Below are 22700 nucleotides of genomic sequence, written 5' to 3'. Positions count from 1 at the left end.
CAGACCATATCTGAGGTGTGAGATAAAAGGAAGGAAGATGACTCAGGATTTTGGCATGAGCCTAAAAAAAGAAGTTGCCAAAAACTGAAAAGGAGAAAAGTACAGGAGGAGAAGATTGTTTTTATCTTTATTTCTGGGAAGAGGGAGGAAAATATAAGTTAGAAGTTTGGAATTAGGCACTGGAAGTATGAGATGTCTGTTACATACCCAAATAAAGATATAAATTGTGAGTTTGATATTTAGCTCTGCATGTTGAGGTGACATATGTGGGTTAGAGAGATATAGATGTAGAAGCCTTCAGCATTCAGGTGGTCCATATGACCATGAGACAGGACTAGATAGCCCAGGGAGTGGGTGTAGATTTTACACTGATTAGAGGGGTGGAAATCTAAAGGTTGAGTCTGGAGGCCTTGCCCACATTTAGAGATCAGGTTGATGAGTAAGAAACAGGAAAGACAGAGAGGAAGTGGCCAAGGTGTAGGAGGAAAGCAGGTATGTGTGTAGTTCCACAAGGAAAAGAAAGTTTTCCAAGAAGGTGGGAATCATCAACTCTGTCAGGTGTTACTGATAAACAAAGTGAGATGAGGACGAACCAGTGAAATTTTTTTTGGTGATCTTGATGAGAATAGGTGTAGGGAAGTGGTGAGGTGAAAATTGGACTGGAGTAGATTCAGAGAGAGAGGAGGGAAAGAATTTCAATTAGTGGGTGAAAATACATTTCTTCAGAAGATTTGCTAAAAAAGGCAATAAGAGAAATAAGATGGTATCTTCTTATGAAGATGGTCCCCAAGGTGAAGAAGGAAAACTCTGCCCCTCCCAAAGCCAAAGCCAAAGCCAAAACCAAAGCCAAGGCTTTGAAAGCTAAAAAAGTGGTACTTAAAAGTGTCCACAGTCACAAAAAAATATCCATATGTCACCTATCTTCTGATGGTCCAAGACACTATGTCTTTGAAGGCAGCCCAAATATCCTCCAAAGAGCATCCCTAGGAGAAACAAGCTTGACCACTATGCCATCGTCAAATTCCCCTGACCACTGAGTCAGTCATAAAGAAAATAGAAGACAACACACTTGTGTTGTCAAGGCCAACAAGCACCAGATCAAACAGTCTGGGAAGAAGACTGATGACACTGATGTGGCCAAGGTCAACACCCTGATCAGGTTGAATGGAGAGAAGGCATATATTCGACTGGCTCTTGACTATGATGCTTTGGATGTTGTCAACAAAACTGGGATCATCTAAACTGAGTCCAGCTGGCTAAATATAAATATAAATTTTTTAACCACCCACCCCCCCAAAAGACGAAAAGAAACAAAAAGAAAAGAAATAAGATGGTAGCTGGAGCTATACTCTGTATTTTGGGAACAAAGATTATTCAGATGTTGAATATCCTAGATTGATTCTCTTATTTTCCTTCTTCTATTTTATATTTTCCATTTATTTATCTTCCTGTTCTTGCCAGGAGAGTCTTTGATTTTTGTCTTAAAACCCTCTGTTGACTTTTTTTCTATTGTCATTTTAATTTCAAGAGCTGTTCTTTATTTTTGGGTTGTTCATTATTCACACAAATTGTGAGCTCTGTTCTTGTTCTTCATTTATCAAAAGTTCTATTGAAGATATGAAAATTAATATAATATATATTTATATACATAAATAATATAATATATATTTTTGTAAGTAATAAAGCTTTTCAATTTTGGTGTAATTGGGTTTTTACAAAAACAAATAAAGGAGATTTAAGATTTATAAATATGATATAAATGATATAAAGTATAATATAACAAAATCCTTATGCTTAAAATATGACTTTTTTCAGTTTCTTAGTTTTGTTTTATAGGTTTAGTCTCATCCCATCTTCCTAAAGTTACTTATTAAAGTTTTTTTTTCCCCTTAAAGCCTTTTCCTGCTCACCAGTCTTCTACTTTTTTCTGTTTGCTTTGGTCTATATTGCATGTTAGAGGGCTTCCTCAAATATTTGGAGATCCTTGACTGTCCATGTGTAGAGTGGGTCCCGAAAAACTAATTAACAGCTCTGTGTGCCAGGGCAGCACTGGCTGGCTGCCAGCTTTCAATAGAGATGGGAACCAGCTCTTTCCTTGTAGACCTCTATTATCAATGTCTATAGGTCTTCCCCCAGGACCATTCTGTTTTTCCAGAGGAGGATCTTGCAACTTTCTGCTTAGAGAGGTAACTGCAGACTTGAGAAAGGAGTTCAAGAAACCTCACTGGTACAGAGATTTTCACTTAATCTTCTATTTCTTATATGACACCTTGCTCTTGACCTTAGCTGTGTTTGGTGTTTAAGAGTCTCTCAGGTTCAGCTTTTTCTGGAAGGAAGGCTCTTGTCTTCTGTGCAGAGTTCAAAGGTATAGTTCACTGGCTGTGCAGACTGGTAGAAGGGATAGGAGACTTCGAAAAGCTCCAGATTTGTAACCAGTCCTTTTCTTGTTTCATTCTGAATATTGGCTCTTAGAGTCTACCTGGTGGTTCCATTGTCTGAGTCTTTTTGGTATCTTATGGAGCAAATCCACTCAACTCGTACTGGGATGCCGCCTCTGTAGGCAATAGATTTCAGCCTTCTTCCCTCAGCTCAGTCACTTATCACCTCAATAGCTTCTGTCCGTCTCTCACTTCCTCACCGATTCTCTTTGTTCTATTGATTTTAAATTTTGGGGTTAAATATTTACATTATGTAATTTTAAAGAGGTTACTCAGAGGTAAGTATGTATATTCAATGCCCCATATTGACCTGTGACATCACTTACTACTCATTCATTATATTATTCATCATTCACATGTGACCTTCCCAGAGAAGACACTCCTAGACTGAGAGAGCCAAGTTCCCCCTGGGAGCTCTGACACTACTCATGGTAAGTCTCCTATGTTATCCATTGCTTTGTCTTTTTCCAGGACTATAAGCCCTAGGAGGCAAAGACAATGATCTATTTATCTTCAGAGCTCCAAAGCCCAGTACAGTGTTGAATGAATGGATATCTACAGAATTTGCCCATTAACCTTTTTGCAGATATGTAGTGTGGTGTATAAGGGCAGCATGTACAAAAGTACAAGAGTGGATAAGTAAAATTTTATCACAGAAAAGTGGTTTTCCTATTAAATAGCTCTGTGAAACTAAGCTAATTACCCTCTTTCGGCCTCATTTCCTCAGAATTGTGACAGTAGTAATGGCCACTACAGAGGGTTTATTGGGGTAGGGGGACTAATTGCTTTAATGTATGCAAAACATTTAGCCAAGAGTCTGGCTCATTATAAGCACTCAATTAACTATTATTATTTTAATTTAAATAATAATTTTGGGGTATGTTCTTAGAGATGTTATAGGGTTTTTCTTGCTTCCCCTCCCCCCCCCCATGGAATTGCCATAACCAAAGAATTTTTTTAAATATTTTTTTTAATGTTTATTTATTTTGAGAGAGAGAGAGAGTGCAGGGCAGGGGAAGAGAGAGGGAGAGAGAGAATCTCAAGCAGGCTCTGCACTGTCAGCCCAGAGCCTGACATGGGGCTTGAGCTCATGAACCATGAGATCATGACCTGAACTGAAATCAAGAGTTGGGTGCTCAACTGACTGAGCCACCCAGGTGCCCCACCAATGAATGTTTTTGATACAATATTAAGAACTAGGCCAGGGGAGAAAAGAGCCTATATTTGAAGCCCTGGGAAGAAAAGACATGGTTGGGGGTTGGGTCTGGCCTCTAGAGTGAGCTACTCTTGTTCCATTCTTTCCAAAACTCTAGGGAGATGAGTTCTCCCTTTCTTTCCATCTGAGGACACTGGAAAGTTTCAGTTTTCTTTCCTATGGAGAGTAGTTTGAAAAGGACAGATATTTCCTGATTTGTGTAATTCAAGCTTAGTTCAGTTGAAAAAAAAAATTAGAAGGAAAGTCAGAAATAATAATAATTAATTATTCACCATGATCAAGTGGGATTCATTCTTGGGATGCAGGGCTGGTTCAACATTCGCAAAACAATCAACGTGATACATCACATTAACAAAAAAAAAAAGAGAAGAACCATATGATCCTGTCAATCGATGCAGAAAAGGCCTTTGACAAAATCCAGTACCCTTTCTTAATAAAAACCCTTGAGAAAGTCGGGATAGAAGGAACATACTTAAAGATCATAAAAGCCATTTATGAAAAGCGCACAGCTAACATCATCCTCAACGGGGAAAAACTGAGAGCTTTTTCCCTGAGATCAGGAACACGACAGGGATGCCCACTCTCACCACTATTGTTTAACATAGTGCTGGAAGTTCTAACATCAGCAATCAGACAACAAAAGGAAATCAAAGGCATCAAAATTGGCAAAGATGAAGTCAAGCTTTCGCTTTTTGCAGATGACATGATATTATACATGGAAAATCCGATACACTCCACCAAAAGTCTGCTAGAACTGATACAGGAATTCAGCAAAGTTGCAGGATACAAAATCAATGTACAGAAATCAGTTGCATTCTTATACACTAACAATGAAGCAACAGAAAGACAAATAAAGAAACTGATCCCATTCACAATTGCACCAAGAAGCATAAAATACCTAGGAATAAATCTAACCAAAGATGTAAAAGATCTGTATGCTGAAAACTATAGAAAGCTTATGAAGGTAATTGAAGAAGATTTAAAGAAATGGAAAGACATTCCCTGCTCATGGATTGGAAGAATAAATATTGTCAAAATGTCAATACTACCCAAAGCTATCTACACATTCAATGCAATCCCAATCAAAATTGCACCAGCATTCTTCTCGAAACTAGAACAAGCAATCCTAAAATTCATATGGAACCACAAAAGGCCCCGAATAGCCAAAGGAATTTTGAAGAAGACCAAAGCAGGAGGCATCACAATCCCAGACTTTAGCCTCTACTACAAAGCTGTCATCATCAAGACAGCATGGTATTGGCACCAAAACAGACACATAGACCAATGGAATAGAATAGAAACCCCAGAACTAGACCCACAAACGTATGGCCAACTCATCTTTGACAAAGCCGGAAAGAACATCCAATGGAAAAAAGACAGCCTCTTTAACAAATGGTGCTGGGAGAACTGGACAGCAACATGCAGAAGGTTGAAACTAGACCACTTTCTCACACCATTCACAAAAATAAACTCAAAATGGATAAAGGACCTGAATGTGAGACAGGAAACCATCAAAACCTTAGAGGAGAAAGCAGGAAAAGACCTCTCTGACCTCAGCCGTAGCAATCTCTTACTCGACACATCCCCAAAGGCAAGGGAATTAAAAGCAAAAGTGAATTACTGGGACCTTATGAAGATAAAAAGCTTCTGCACAGCAAAGGAAACAACCAACAAAACTAAAAGGCAACCAACGGAATGGGAAAAGATATTTGCAAATGACATATCGGACAAAGGGCTAGTATCCAAAATCTATAAAGAGCTCACCAAACTCCACACCCGAAAAACAAATAACCCAGTGAATAAATGGGCAGAAAACATGAATAGACACTTCTCTAAAGAAGACATCTGGATGGCCAACAGGCACATGAAAAGATGTTCAGCGTCACTCCTTATCAGGGAAATACAAATCAAAACCACACTCAGGTATCACCTCACGCCAGTCAGAGTGGCCAAAATGAACAAATCAGGAGACTATAGATGCTGGAGAGGATGTGGAGAAACGGGAACCCTCTTGCACTGTTGGTGGGAATGCAAATTGGTGCAGCCGCTCTGGAAAGCAGTGTGGAGGTTCCTCAGAAAATTAAAAATAGACCTACCCTATGACCCAGCAATAGCACTGCTAGGAATTTATCCAAGGGATACAGGAGTACTGATGCATAGGGCCACTTGTACCCCAATGTTCATAGCAGCACTCTCAACAATAGCCAAATTATGGAAAGAGCCTAAATGTCCATCAACTGATGAATGGATAAAGAAATTGTGGTTTATATACACAGTGGAATATTACGTGGCAATGAGAAAAAATGAAATATGGCCTTTTGTAGCAACGTGGATGGAACTGGAGAGTGTGATGCTAAGTGAAATAAGCCATACAGAGAAAGACAGATACCATATGGTTTCACTCTTATGTGGATCCTGAGAAACTGAACAGGAACCCATGGGGGAGGGGAAGGAAAAAAAAAAAAAAGAGGTTAGAGTGGGAGAGAGCCAAAGCATAAGAGACTGTTAAAAACTGAGAACTGAGGGTTGATGGGGGGTGGGAGGGAGGGGAGGGTGGGTGATGGGTATTGAGGAGGGCACCTTTTGGGATGAGCACTGGGTGTTGTATGGAAACCAATTGGTCAATAAATTTCATATATATTTAAAAAAACATAAAAAAAAGAAAGTAAAATTATATTTTTCTAAAAGTAAAATAAAACTTGGATTTTCCAAAGTAAAAAAAAAAAAAAGAAAAGAAATAATAATAATTAAAAAAAAAAGACATTGAGTAAGTTAAGGTGCGGAATCAAGGTTTTTCTAGCTACATGAAGCATGGGATTTTTGTTTTTCTAAACTTCAGAGTTTAGAGTGAAGGAGGGGCAGAACTTGTGGCACTGACTAATAAGAAAATATACGTAATCCCTGGATGTTGAAAATTTGCAGGATTTTTAAGCATGTTAATTGCTTTGACACTTAAAGTAAACCATGAAACAGTATTGGTCAAAAAGAATGGAAACTAACTTAAGTGTTGAAATTGGGTAACTTATTTATTCATTTTTTGGTGAGGGAGTAGAAACTGAAACTATGATGGCGAGTAAAATACACATAGTTCCTACTATGACTGAGCCTCAAGACTAATGGAAAAATAAATAGTCTTTAAGGAAAACCCTAAATATGTCATTGTAAATTATAGGGCATTTGAGAGCTATTATCAGGGATGGGGGGTTGGTAGCACTGAAGGAAAGACAATTTCAGAACACGATAGAAGGAAATATTTGGTGGGTTTGGCCACTACAGAGTCCTGTCAGGGTGATGTTTGTTATTAGGAGAGGGTAGAAGAGTCGGTGGCCGCAGAAGCCAATGAAGACCAAAAATAAGCACTGCCTTGAGAAGCGTATGAAAGGATATTCTATGTTTTTCTCAGGGCTACTAGGAGCCATTGAATTACCTTAGCCAAGGAACAATTCCATTCAGGTTTAGTAAAAGATTACATTGGAAACTATGAGGAGAAGTGTTTAGAAGAAGGCAAGAGGAGCCTATTGAGAACAGGTAGGGAGCTAATGTAGTGGTATTGCAAACTAGGGTGCTAGCAGTGGAAATAGAGAAAAGGGGTTGCATTCGATATTCGTTTTTGGGGAAATCAGCTGGATTCCCTTGACTGATTGGATGTGGGGAAATGAGGGAGAGGGAGATGTCATAGATGGCTTTCGGATTTCAGAGGGCAGCTGTGAGGAAGAAGAGGCTTGAGAAAAGTATCAAGAGTCAGGGAAGAAACATAGCATGGCATAGTTAAGAGCAGTTAATAAATACAGATGGTAGCTGATTTAGGACAATTTGGCTTATGGCTTTTTGACTTTATCATGGTGTGAAAACAATATACATTCAGTAGAAACTCTACCTTGAGTTTTGAATTTTGATCTTTTCTCAGGGCAGTGATATGTACAGGATACTCTCTGGTGATGCTAGGCAGCAACAAGGAGCCACAGCTTCCAGTTGGCCACGTGACCTCAAGGGTGAACAACAGATATGCTTGCAACCATTCTGCGCACCCATTCTCATTTTCAGTACAGTATTCAATAAATTACATAAGATAGTCAACACTTTATAATAAATTAGGCTTTGTATTAGACGACTGTGCCCAACTGTAGACTCATGTAAGTGTTCTGAACGTGTTTAAGGTAGGTGAGGCTAAGCTATGACGTTCGGTAGGTTAAGTGTATTGAATGCATTTTTGACTTTTGGTATTTTCAACTTACGATGGGTTTGTTGGGATGTCACCCATTGTGAATCAAGGAACATCTGTAATTAGTTTTTTCCTGTTAACCAATCCTTCCAGTTCTGGATTATGTCTTGACTTCATTAAAACTTCTCTGACCACCCGAGGCACAAATCAGTTGGCCATCACCTCACATCTTCTGGAGTACTTGCGACTCACCTGAAGTAACATGCTGCCCCTTGCACATGCTGTCCCTTATTCTGCTGACCTTGGTACGTGACGTTCTTCTTTTTACACCTAGATTGTAAACTCAGTGGCAGGGGACCTGTTCTTATACTCCTTTGAATACTCAAAATCATTTATTAGCATTTGTACCTAGTGGGGTCTCAATAAAGATTTTTTGACTATTTAGTAATTGGAAATATTATCACTTTGAGAGAAATTCTGAAAAGGACGTGTTATTGTTAGTGATTCTTCTCTCATATTCTGTTCAGAGGAAAAAAATAGATCACGTGTCTAATCTCATTTCTGAAATATCTTTGTGAGGATGCAATATAAAGAACTATAGAATTGGGGGCCTGGGTGGCTCAATCGGTTGAGTATCCAACTCTTTTTTTTTTTTTAATTTTTTTTATGTTTATTTTTGTGAGAGAGAAAGAGATAGGACATGAGTGGGGGAAAGGCAGAGAGAGAGGGAGGATACAGGGAGTCTGAAGCAGGGTCCAGGCTCTGAGCTGTCAGCACAGAACCTGACACGGGGCTCGAACCCACGAGCCGTGAGATCATGACCTGAGTTGAAGTCACTTAGCTGACTGAGCCACCCAGGTGCCCTGAGTGTACAATTCTTGATCTCTGTGCAGGTCATGACTTCACAGTTTGTTAGATCGAGCCCTGCTTTGGGCTCTGTTCTGACAGCATGGAGCTGCTTGGGATCATCTCCCTCTCTCTTTCTCCCCCCCCCCCCAATAAAAAAATAAACGTAAAAAAAAAGAACTATAGAATTATTTATAGCGGCTATAGTTTATTGTAATCTATAAGTTTAGTAAAGAGAGACTGAGGGAATCCTGCGTATTTGTTTTTAAGTCTCCGTATTCATTGTTCCTGTTAGAGGTGATGGGTGCATTTGGAAAAACAAGGTGATGGTGGGGTGGAGGGAGGAGGGGATGAGTGAGGGGAGGAAGGGAGGTGAGAGAAGACTTACTAAAATACACACAAAGCGTGTGTCTGTGTAATCCGTGAAAAATGTTGCAATGAGGCCCAAAGAGTACTCTAAAATGATGCCTATAGTGGTACAAGTCACACCCACTACCTTCTATGCCTCATGGTTAGTGGTGAATGTGAGACAGGGCATGCTGACCCTGTGGCTCTTTGATGGGCTTCTCCAACTCCTCGTTTGTCTCAGACTGCTTGTAAAGCAGCCTGTTACAACTTCTTTTGTCCATCATCCTTTGGAGTTTTGTAAGTGAGGGTGGGGACAGATGATCACTGCTGCCACTTATCTATAAGCTCCTGCTGTTATTATTAATCATAGTTTGCTCTTTACTAATGTGAGCACTTACATGGAAATAAAAGGCATTAATTGAATAGCTCATGTATGGTAGGATTTGGGGTAGGCAGCTTTGAAGACATAGATATGAAAACAAACCCCAAAATTTATGATCTCAAAGAGCATACAGTAGCAAAGTCCAGTGTGTACATAGGTATACAACTTTTCACTATGGTAGTAGAGATTTTTTTTTTCTATAGAAAGCTTATCTATTGGTATTTAAGGCTTTAGAAATCAGGATTAGCAGCTTTATTTCTCCATATGTTAGCTATGTGATCTGGGCAAGATACTTAATTTTTCTGAGCCTTATTTAATGTTTATTTATTTTTGAGAGAGAGACAGAGACAGAGACAGAGCATGATTGGGGGAGGGGCAGAGATTGAGGGAGACAGGATCTGAAGTAGGCTCCAGGCTCTGAGCTGTCAACACAGAGCCTGATGCAGGGCTCAAACCCACAAATCACGAGATCATTACCTGAGCCGAAGTCATACGCTCAACCCACTGAGCCACCCAGGTGCCCCTCTCTAAGCCTTATTTGCATTAGTCCCGAAATGAAGATAGTGACACCTTCATTCTAGGGTTGTTGTAGAAATTAAATAAAATAATACAGTCAAAGCTTCTAGTGTATGTATTATACATGTTGAGTGCTTAATAAATCATATATATGCAAACATGAAGATCTATTCCACTTGTCTAACAAGTGCTTTCATATTCATTTGCAGTTCTGATCTTTCTTTTGCAAAGACAAAGTTGATGATAATGATCTATTTCTTAGGGCTGAGTCAGACCAGTTGGCCCAAGGACCCACTGTTTCTTCACAGCCCATGCAGCACCCTTCCATGGTTTAGCCTTCCGCCCACTCCACCCTTCCTTCTCCCTCCTAATTGCTTCCCACCCGCCCTCACAGGACTTTCCCTTTCTCCCACTCCAAATGATTATGCAAGAGTCAGGTTGCTCTTGACAATATATACTTATAAGAGCAAAATTCAGAATAAATACTTGGTTATTTCAAAGAATGAAATGAGGCATCTTGTCTTGCACTTTACCCATGAGTCAAGAAATTTATGGGCATGAGTATCAATATCATCTTCACCGATCTGAAATAAACTTGATAAGTTGTTCGCTGTTTCCTGGCTTCAGCTTTCTTGTTTGTAAAACAGATGATTGTGAAATGGGAAGGTTGGGTTGCCTCTGGTGACTGGAGATGTGTTATGGTGAGGAGCACTGGGAAAGTGTTGGGCGAAAAGATCACTGTCAGAGAAATCAAGAGATCCAGATTCTTGATTTTAGACTGGAAATTAAAGTATGGGAAGAAAAGGAAAGACCTGACTTTTCTAAAATATTCTGACACTAATCCATCTTATACTGGAAATGTTTTGGTGCTTCTTACTTAGTTTAAACATGGAGAGGAGTAAAAGAATGCTGAGAAAGGAATGGGAAGAAATATCAGAGATCCAGGGTGTTGGTGCTGGGGATGGGATGGTCAGAGTTACTGTCAATTCAACCCCAGGACTTTGCTCATATAGGCACCAAAGGATATTGTCTTCCTTGTTTGTCCCCAAGAAAGATAGTTTTCCAAAGTTAAAGGATAAGCACTATATTTAATTGTTCACTAGATCTATTGGACAAGGGTTTATCCATCGCTTTCTGGGATAAATGTGTATTTTCAGCCAATATTATATTTTTGGGTGCTTATTTTCATAAAGCAGTAATTTTTTAATTTTTATAAGGGATAGAGAATTATTATCTCTGAGATGAAGCTAGAATATCACTCCCAAGACTGTCCTCTTCTCAATCCATCTTCCCCACACAAATTTAAATTGCTCAATGTAATTTCAAATCTTAGATTTAAAAATAAGAATACAGACTTCCCAGTCACTGTCTGCCTGAGATATTATTGCCTTGAGATGCTCAGAAGTCAAGAGAGCATGTTATATATAATCATTAGTTCATTAAGCTAGCCCCCTTTTTCCATAAGTAACAAACCACAGTGCCACTTACACTGTCATTCCATTCATTAAAAAAAAAAGTACCGACTTTTCATTACTATCACTGTGACAGGTTTAACATATTTTCTTACCTGCAGAAACTAAAGAAAGCATTTCTGACCATTAAGAATAAAGTCATCCATCCAGAACTGAGCTTTTCTCTAAAATGGTACTCGTTAGGCAATCCTCATTTGCAGGGAAGGAAATGAAAGAATTATATGACAGAGAGTGACTGTTTGGAGAAGAGAGACAGGAGAAACCCTACATTCAATGTTTAGGGGAAGTAATATTTGAGCTGAGAACAGAAGGGTAACAATGACAAATGGTCTTTAATCATTGCGCATTTAATTATATTCTAGTCATTTACATACATGAATTCACGTGTCCTGGGACTCGTGCTCCCAATTCTGCTTTAAAAAGTCTCTGCTCTTGTAGTTAAGTTCCATGAAGACCTGGAGAAAACCATTTCATAAAAAGCAGCAGCAGGGGGAAAGTCTCTAAGCTGGTATGAAGTCAGGTATGTTGAAGAATGGGAAGAAGTCTAGAGTGGCTTGTGCGGAATAAGCTAGGGGAAAAAAAATATTATATATGGGAAAGTGTGTTGGAAACCAGAGTAAAGAATTTTGATTTTATACTTTAGTCTTTGGACTCATTATCTCAATCACTATCTTAATAATTTGAAGGTCAATTTGCTTCTAATTTGTACTCTGTGCAATAATCCTGAGCATACCAGGACAATAGACATGAGAGTTTTTTTTTAAAAAAATCATAGTATTTTATGCTCAGTATTACACAGATAATTATTGAGTGTGAGACTCTTTAGGTAACAAATATTTCTACTCCTTAAAATATCCAAGTGTAAATAATTCACCACATTGAATAATATCATTTCCCATAGTCCAAACCAGGTCTATTGACCACTCCAGCAGATTGTTGCTATTAGGTGCAATTTCCTCCTAAGGCATTCAAGAAAGTATAAATATTTAACATCTTTGAGCAATTTGAGCAATCATAGTTTGCTCTGATATTAAAAATGCAATAGCAATGAAAAGTCTTTCTAACAGAATACAAATCCAGATCTAAATAAATGCAGCATTCTTGTCTATAAACTTTTCAGGAAACCTTGCACATCTTCAATGGCATTGTTTCAGGTTAGGCTTGTCCTTTTAACACACTGAGTCTCTGTTCGGTGATCAGAGCTGTCTGTCTAGCATTTCATCTCACTGGGAAATTGGCTTCTGGGTTTGATCACGCTTAACAAGCAATGTCCACCACGTAAGCAAGGACAAAGCTCTTTGTTGGTACCGAGGAGGTTAACATTCTAAAATACCACGATAGGTAGAAACAGAAATGACTTTTATTCTTCTGTGTAGAATTAGAGAGCTGAGTTCTTTTAGGATGATGGAGTAGATATTTTGGAAGTACCAAATCTTACAAGAATCCTCCTTGACAGAAACAAAAGCAAAAATTCAAAACGGAGGGTAGCCTAACACTTAGGGTATTAAGAACACATGAAAAAGAAGATTGACCATGAGGTTGGTGAGGATTGTTTTGGGTCAGTTACTAAGGAAAGGACAGAAAAAAACTTGATTCAGATGTAGGTACTAAGTGTTTATTATTTGAGTCCAGAAATGGATGGGAGTGGGTAAAAGGGGATGTTCCCTCAGTAGGTTGATGTTTTTGGCAACATTACAACTGATGTTGCAAGAAGGGAAATAGTCTCAAGATGAAAATCTCTTACAGGTTGGCACTTGCCCAAAACTGTAATGTTGACAGGGAAGTGTGGGCACACCCAAAAACATCCTGATTAAATTGCAGGTGTTGTGCAAAAGCAAGTGGGAAGAGCAAATATTTTATAACTAGTAAGCAGATTTTGGCAGTTGCCTTATATATAGTGTGTGAGATTATAAAATCTTAAGGCACAAGGTAATTGTTTTATATTTATGTTGTAAAAGAGAGTTTTGCTCAGAGACTCATACACTATTTGATTTGGAAAAGACTTTTCAGATCTTCTCTTCTAATGGGCTTTTTATTTTTTAGCAGAAATAACTCTTTTCAAATAACATTTTAAACTGAGCTCTGCTAAGGGCTCCAGTGTGGCTCAGTTTTAAGTGTCCAATTCGTAGTCATGATCTCCAGGTTCTTGAGTTTGAGCCCCACATCAGGTTCTGTGCTGACAGCTCAGAGCCTGGAGCCTGCTTCAGATTCTGTTTCCCTCTTTCTCTACCCCTCCCCTGCTCGCACTCTGTCTCTCTCTCTCTCTCAAAAATAAATAAACATTAAAAAAACTTAAAAATAATTAAAAAAGTAAATTGAACTCTGCTATATAAAAACAGATGAGGGCACCTGGAGGCTTAGTTGCTTAAGCATCAGACTCTGATCTCGGCGCAGGTCATGATCTCACGGTTTTGTGAGTTCGAGCCCCACATCTGACTCTGTGCAGACAGCATGGAGCCTGTCTGGGTTTCTCTCTCTCCTCTCTCTCTACCCCTCTCCCGCTTGCTCTGTGCCCCCCGCCTCTCCAAATAAACATTAAAAAAAATTAAAAAATATAAACAGATGGTATTTTATTAGTAAAAATGACCTTAGAAGTTTAAATGGAACATATTTATTCTTTATATAGTGACCGAATGGACCTAATGGAGTTGTTTTGATTAATACAAAGGCTTGGAATCAGAGCTACTGTGGGGCACTTGTGATTTCATGAAATCCTTAGCTTCTCATTTATTTTAGGATTTTTGTGTGTTTGCACATGATTAAAAAAGTCCCGATTTCCGCAGACAGCTAGCTGCAAATGGGAGGTTTCAGCAGATCCCTTTGTAATCTCAGGATATTCTTGGAGGAGAATCTTTTATCCTGAGGTCCACTCAAAAATGAGTCAAACTGGAAACACAAGTTAATGCATTAGTGGTTTCCAATGTGCTGACATCTGGCATATAACTCCTTGGAGTGTTCTAAATATTATGATATTTAAAATGTTTCCACACTCCTTAAAATGCAAATTGAGCCCAATATCTATTGAGCCCTTTCCACAGAAGTTCTTCCACAGAAACCCAGGGCTCAAAAGTTGTTAGTGGTGGTGTGGTAATTATTTCAGGCTTTCCTGAACTGAAGTGTGTGCAATCCAGCAAAATAAACAAGCTTAACACTGTTAAATAAAATAATTCATGTTCTAGCGAGGAAATGTCACAGTCGAAACTAGACCCTGAGCCTCTTGACTTCCTTCCTGTTTCATGTTTGTGGAGAATGAATTGAACACAATATAGTAATGGTTCACTTATTGTCAGTTTTATTCACTTAGCACTTTAGTTTTATTCATGAGGATATGCCTTATGGGCTCCCATTCCATCTTTTTAATAGGTGTTTCACCAGCTAGATTGAAAGTCCCTTGTCCAAAGGAACTAAGCCACATATTTTTTTATAGCCACCAGTGTCGTGTGTGTAGAGTAGGATATTAGTGACCTATTGATTATGCATTCAAGAAAGATGTGAACTTATTCTCATATAAACATCTATTATTGATAATGTAGTTGATGGTGAAGTGTTCTGTTGATGTTTCAAGCTGTACCATTTTCAGTGCATAGATGAATCTGTCCACAGTTTTGTTTAAAATTTCATGTAACATTTTTATGTACTGTTAGTGAATTAAAGGGGGATATACTGAATAACCACTATGTCCCCAGCAATTGGTATAATTCCATGGACACAACGGTAAGTCTTTTGTGCAACTATTTCACATACCATAAATACAAACAGGTGTTCAAAAGAAACCATCATGCCAAATTAGCAGCTATCATTGTTGAGTTTGACACTAAATTGGGTTTTTAATTAGGATGATTGGTATTTTCTCCTTCTTTTACTTGGAATGGTAGCATTCAAAAACTGAAATATCGTCAGATCTGGTTTTATGTTGTGGGAAGATTAAAATTCCTTCTTCGGAAACATCCTGGCTTTGTTTCACATTATTTCTTATCTCGCTCCTCATGGGAGGGTTATTACCCATCCAAGTAGAAGACCTGTTTAGCTCCTTAATGTTCATGGCAAGATTTCAATCTTATTTTTTTTTCTAAAATGTTAGATTGAACTCAAAAACTTGATGTTTTGTAGATAAAAAATAATTGAAAATTAGCAGTTTCACGTGGTTCCGCCAAGTGTATGAATTCAACTGAAATCAAGTTGTTTGCTATCCAGCTCTTATCAAAAGCTCTATGGATAAAAGTGATAATAATAGAGGTTTGGTTTAAAGCAGAGGTCGACAAACTTTTTCTGAGAGGGCCAGTTAGGAAATATTTTAGGCTTTGTGGGTCAGTCTATAGCAACTACTCAATTCTATTGTTGTAGCATGAAAGCAGCCATAGACACAGAGCAAATGAATGGCTGTGGCTGTGTTCCGATAAAACTTTATTTATAAAAACAGGCACTGGGCTGAATTTGGCCTGGAATCATAGTGTGCTCACATCCTTGGACCATGTTCTTTCGGTATGAATCGCCTTTGCAGAATTACCTTGTGGTGGTTAGCTTTCGTGGGGGGAGGAGTTGGGAAACAACCATAAAAAATTCTTTATTACATTTGCTCTGGGGATGTTACACAAAAATATTATTCATATGATTAGCCAGCATTCCACCTAATATCTAGCTAATCCCTAGAATAATCCCTAGCTAATATCTAGGTAATGATTTGTTTCTTCTCTTGCCTAAATGGTTTTTATGATAATAAAACTCTGGCTGTCTCCCTTTTTTTGCTTTTGTTACCAGGAATATCAATACCAAATCCATGCTTCAGTTACAGCCACTATGTTGACATTTATGTTCTGTAGAGGTGAAATTCCCTTCTTTCTTAAAATTAGCCTTGATTTGACTATATATTTAAATTGAATTTTCCCTAACTTTAGAAATTTTGAATTGTAATCTGCTACTCTCTTGCATGCTTCTTTGTTGTGAACAGGCTCAAATTCTTCTGGATCATGTTCGAGAGTAAACATACAGAGTAGGTACCTGATCCATGTTCATATCTGAAAGTCAATTTCCTGTAAACTTTTAGTATCTAAGGTACACAAGTATATACTATTGAATTATTTTAATCCAACACATAACTTATGCATATATATTCTTCTGCTCTCAAGAAGTTTATAGCTGGTTGGGGGAGACATACATATGAACAAATAGTGACAAAGCTACAAGATAATTGTCCTAACGGAGGTACATGTACCATGCAGCCTGAAGCTCGAGTTTTAGGGAATGATGCTGTTGCAACATCTTCCTCCTTGGCGCGATGAGACCAACTATGCCAAAACAAACCTTTTGTGAATAGTCATTATTTCTTATAGAAAAGCTTAAAGGCATATAAGTAAGATGATGCTTGATGTTTTGATTTCCTGCCTTAACAAGCTCAAAACGCTCTTCTACAATTCAGAACTTATGATTTATACTTCAGAAAAACATTAATTTCAACCAAGTTTTATTAAGTGCTTGTTAAAGACATTAGTTCCTTATATCTAAATTAATCCCTGAGCATTTCAAGGGTTTGAGTTGATATTTCAGTCCACCAGCTTTTTTCACCAGAAAAGCCAAGATATCCCTTCGTGTTATTTGAGACACACAAGCAAGGATAGGCTGGATGCTTAAAAATTCATAAACACTATTTTAATGACATTAAAGCAACTCACCATACAAGAAAAATATTATTTATAATTATTCTGTCTCAAAAAATTATTCTTCTCAGTGAGTTAAGCTATTTATTTAATTCATATGCAAAATATTTCAACACTGTTAAAATTATAGTTTATGTTGTTTGTGTTTAAGCAACTAAACATAAGATTTTTTTCCAAGCCATACATTTTTACATTTATAATTTTAATATCTAAAATTTATTTCCTCACCAAATATTTACTGAACACCTATTATGTGCTCAGTATATAAGTTTCTTGGCTTCAAAAAGGCTACCTCTTCATGGGAGAAGACAGATGATAAACCTAGAGACAGATTCTTAAAAAGATGTAATTAATTGGTGATTACAGCTATTATAAAAATAAAACACAGAAATGAGATAATGAAAAACTGTTGAAGGATGGTGGTGGGTGGTAATCTCTCAAGGTCTCTGTAAAGAACAGTAAGAAGAAGCCAGCAAGTGGAAACCTAGCAGGGGGGAGCAATTATTTAGAATTTATTTGAAATTCCTTATGGTTAGGAAATAAAGTAAAAATTTTAATAAAAGCCATATTGCAAAAAATCCAATTCTCTGTGTTTTTTTTAATCCTCTTTGTTCTTACCTATAATGGGAAAGATATCTTTTAAGAAATTATCATCAAGCCCCCTGGAATGATGATATAATTAAGTTGGTTTTCTTGCACGTGCTTCACAAAAGGTGAAGACCTAAGCCTGTTCCTCTGGAGAACTACCACAGGTTTTATCTCCCAGGATAGAGCCTGAGGCAAAGAGTTTCACAGCCTTGACCTTCTGGAATGTCACCAGAATGGAGTTAAGGAGTATGGATGTATGGGGAGAGTTTGGAGGGTGATATAAAGATCAAAGAAAAATGAGGCAGCCAGATTGTGGGAAATGAGGCTCCCCACTCATTCATGTGAGGCTATTGACTGAAAGATGACGCAAAATAAAAAGTTGACATTAGAAGTTGCTCTATCCTTTTTCTACAAGCGTGTTTATGCTCAGTGAACAGAATGAGAATGTTCTCTATCTGGTAATGGACTATACTTGCATGACTGTCCAGATAGAGTGGTGTGAGAATTCGGACAATCACATGGTTAAAAAACAATTCAAATGCCTTTAAATTTTGTTTCTTAGAATAAATGATCAGAATTGAAATTTCTAGGTCAATTGGTATTGAGCATGTTTGTGGTTCTTAATATATGACTACACTGTTTTCACAAAGGCTATCCTGTCCAATATACTTAGCCTTCCATGAGCATCATTTAAGGTTTATCTTGCCAGCCTGATATTAACAATTTTTTTTAAGTTTATTTATTTTTGAGAGAGAGAGAGAGAGAATGAGCGAGGGAGACACAGAGAGAGAGGACAGAGAATCTGAAGCAGGTTCTGTGCTGACAGCAGTGAGCCCAATGCGGGGCTCAAACTCATGAACTGTGACATCATGACCTAAGCTGAAGTCAGACACTCAACTGACTGAGCCATCCAGGCGCCCCTTGCCAGACAGACATTTAAAATACAATATAAATTCTTGCCTATAAGCACTGTATTGGAGACTGATTATTTAACTGGCCATCTGCTGAGTCTGTCTAAAGGCACATGCTGAACACCTTCATGGATGATCCAGTCTAAAACCCACAATAGAGCATGTAGCTTCCTTCCCTAGGGCAGCTCTCCCTGTGTATGTGACTATTCGACCAGCCTGTGGATCCTGTATCTTCCCTGTAAACAGATCCTTAGCTTCTAGGTAACACTGGCAGCCACTCTCTGGAAAACTCCTACTACCACTGCCACGCATTGGTTAAATCCTTGATTACTTCCTGTGTGACTGCAGAAGGAAATCTTCACTAAGAGAGTATCAATTGTCTATTGCTACGAATTACCCAGAAAATCAGTGGCTTGCAACAAACAATAAGCATTTATTTAATTCATGAGTTCATGGGCCAACGAGTTAATATGGATGAGCACTCTGGTCTCTGTTAAACTTGGTCACATATGGCAGGTGGCTGGCCGTTAGCTGGGCATGACTGAGCAGCTGGGCTGCTTTCATTCTCTAGCAGACTATCATAGGTGTTTTCCTTGCATGGCAAATGTACAAGAAGTAGAGGAGCTTCATAAGAATTTGGGTGGTTGGGAGACGTGTAACCTGACTTTGAGGCCTCTGTGTGATTGATAAACAATTGTCTGTTTTTCAAGGGGATCCTTTAATATAATTCTAGACTCCGGAGTCAAAGTCTCTGGATTTAAATCATGGCTCTACTAGGCACTGTGTGTCCTGGGCCAAGTTATTTAACCCCTCTGTGCTTTTGTTTCATAATTTGTTATCTGGGCATAATACCAAATTGTACCATGGTGGGTTGTTGTGAAAATTCAATTAATGAACGTACGTAATATGTTCAGAACAATGGATGTAATATGTTCACATAAAAATGCTAAGGAAAATATTACCTGTAAAATACTTCTCTCGTATGTCATTTTTATTGGTTTCCTCAGAGATCTCATTGCTTGGAAACTCAACTCCATTTCTGTTGATTTAGACCAGATCCTTCAACTGTCTGCTTTTGACGTCCCTTCAGGGCCTCGGCTTCTCCCAGGTCACCACCCTGCTGGGTGGCTCCACTCATTCAGACATCCTTTTGTGTGGAGTACATTTCGAGATGCTGTGGCACTCACAGTGTGCACTCAGAGGGTCCAAATTTGTGCCATGGCACAGTACTCTGAGAAACAAAGCCTTGGAAACAAAGCTTTGTGTCTTTGTTCTATTGTTAAGCAGTCCATTCTAGCTAGCCTATTTTTCTTTAACTTTTCTAGCAAAGCCACCTGAGACTGACTTTTTCTCTTAAATCTTTCTGCTAAGGCTGATCCTAGAGCAGGTCAAAAATACCAGGTAAAGAAGGTGTGGGATGTTGAGTGGGGGAAAGAGAAGAAACCGGCCAGGCCCCAGGTCTCCGGCACAGGTTTCACAGCCCAAGTTAGGCCTACGGTGGGAAGAGAAACAAGCTTCATCTGGGATAAAAGTTTGGATCTTTGATGTCATACTGAGTTGGATCTTTTTTTTTTTTTTCAACGTTTATTTATTTTTGGGACAGAGAGAGACAGAGCATGAACGGGGAAGGGGCAGAGAGAGAGGGAGACGCAGAATCGGAAACAGGCTCCAGGCTCTGAGCCATCAGCTCAGAGCCTGACGCGGGGCTCGAACTCATGGACCGCAAGATCGTAACCTGGCTGAAGTCGGACGCTCAACCGACTGCACCACCCAGGCGCCCCCTGAGTTGGATCTTAAAAATTCATTTCAGTTCCTACTGCAAGTAGGCTCAGGCTTCATATGCAAGAATACACTTATTTAACAAAATAAGCATTATCATCTAATAGGAAAAAGACCCTCACACTCATGGTCACCAGCTTAATGCTAAGGTACAAGGGCAACTTTATCGCCTGTCCCCCAGTTTCCACTCTCTAGTCTTCTCAACTGATTACTTAGTCACCTCTCACACAGTAATGATGGGAAAACAGGTTTCGACCCACAGTTTTTGGAAATCACTTAGCACCCATAGCCATGGTAGTTTTGGAATTGTTTTGGATGAATTGTATTGTTGTATTCCTTAGATGAAACTGGGATAATGTGGAAAGTTGCATTTAAAAATCCTATTTCATATATATGTGGGTGTTTTGTGTTTCATTTTGTAGGTTGGCGTTTGCATCAATATTGCACAATTGCATTATTTTGATTGTTGAAACCATGGGTTTTCTAAGATTTCTGCTTTGAGTATTTCTCCATGTGTAAATTATGTGTGTTTCACCCATTACTGAAATTTTCTATGCACACGTTAAAAACTTAAATAAAAACTTGCAAATGAAAGAATTAAATAAACACATTACTCATTTGATTATCTCAATCTTATGGCATTTTAACTTCTGACTCCAAATGGCTGGTGGGAGAGAAGATAGATGTCTCCTAGTTTAAAGCAGCAATCCCCTGCCATACCCTACCTTACACACACAGTCTCAGTCCTAGAGGGATAATTGTGAACTCTGAAACTACTGTTTTTAATTTTGGGGGGTTAGTAGCATATCAGTGATTAAAATGTTTATATGACTAGTCCTTGATATATCAATTTTAGACATCTATGCACAATCTGCTATGGCAGCTAAATCAACCTCTCACTCTTTGCTTTTCCCATCCCAGTATAGTTATATTATTTTTTTTAATTCCTCTATTTGTGAGTTTGTAAGTTTGAATAGTGTATCTTAACATTTATACCTTATTCTATTGATTCTTGAGTTTTGACTTTGAACGATGAAGGTTTTAGCCTCTCCATTCTTGCTTTCATTTCATCTCATCTTTCGCCTCCTCACTTCAGTCAGTCATGGGTAATTTTTACATTGTCAAGGTAATTGACAACATTGTCAAGAAATATTGATAATACCTCTTTATTATTTTGTGACCATAATTGAACTGTTAGTACACTGTATATGGGATGTATTGAAACTTCAAAAGCTGTGGAGACCAGGCAGGCATGCGTTAAAAACTGGTAGACTTTGGTGAGCTGGTGAGTGTATGCTGAGTGTTGTTTGGATGAAAGTGAACCCAGTGATGCAAAATATCCCGATATTTTAAGAGAAGCCTGATAATCCAGATTTTTATGTGAAATCTTCTGGTTTAAAAATGCTGAACCTCATTAAATTAAAATACACACACACACTAAGTCAAATAAAACACTTCTGCTGGATGGAGCCCATTGGGCTACCAGTTTGTGACTTCCGGTGTATAAATTGTGTCTAAAGTTTATAAATAAGTAAATGTTATTCATATTTTATAGTTTTCAAAAATCATTCATAGCGTATCAAATGCTAATTTCCATTCTTTTTAATTTTTTTTATGTTTTATTTATTTTTGAGAGAGAGAGAGAGAGAGAGAGAGAGAGAGAATGAATGGGGGAAGGGTAGAGAGAGAAGGAAACTGAATTCGAAGCAGGCTCCAGGCTCCGAGCTGTCAGCACAGAGCCCTACTCAGGGATCAAACTTGTGAGCTGCAAGATCACAACCTGAGCCAAAGTTGGACGCTCAACTGACTGAGCCACTCAGGCGCCCCTCATTTCCATTCTTAAATAGATTTGTTTACCCTTGCTTTTCTTAGATTCTAATTTATATTGTCTCCTTTTCATTAAATACTTAAGGTCTTTCAGCTTATTAAGGAAACTTTAAGTCCTTATTTTCTCTGGGTGTCTCTGTTCCATCTAGACTGATCTTTTAGCTTTTTGAAGTTTTCATCCAGGTACTAATTCTTGGTTTAGTTTTGGTTTGGTTTGTCTTTTGTGTTGGCATAGTTCTCCCATTTTTTGGCTTGAAGTTTTTCTTTCTTAGATTCCTCCCTTGTTTTCATGGAAAACATCCTTAAGTAAGTGCCTAAGAGAGGATGTGTAGGAAGTAAACATTCTGAGTCTTTGTATGCTTGAAATGTTTTTATTCTACGTTATATTTGACTGCTAATTTGGCTAGATATGGAGCTGTAGGTTTAAAATTATTTTCCCTAATTTTAAAACCATTTTTTTCATTGTGATTGCTGTTTTTAAAGCGTTTTATTAACCTCTGGCTTTCAAACATATTAACATGTATAACTTTGCAATGTTTTCATTATTTAAAGAGAATAAGA

The 22700-nt window shown here is 38.2% G+C and overlaps 1 pseudogene; it reads left to right on the top strand.

Annotated features, from left to right (window-relative positions):
- The first annotated feature begins 779 nt into the window (after positions 1–779).
- LOC122473534 lies at positions 780–1284 on the top strand (annotated as a pseudogene).
- The last annotated feature ends 21416 nt before the right edge of the window (positions 1285–22700 follow it).

The sequence above is a fragment of the Prionailurus bengalensis genome, chromosome B4 (genome assembly GCF_016509475.1).
Source record: "Prionailurus bengalensis isolate Pbe53 chromosome B4, Fcat_Pben_1.1_paternal_pri, whole genome shotgun sequence".
Lineage (NCBI taxonomy): Eukaryota > Metazoa > Chordata > Mammalia > Carnivora > Felidae > Prionailurus > Prionailurus bengalensis.
Note: the sequence above shows the minus strand (reverse complement) of the source record. Positions and strands in the feature narration are given on the sequence as shown.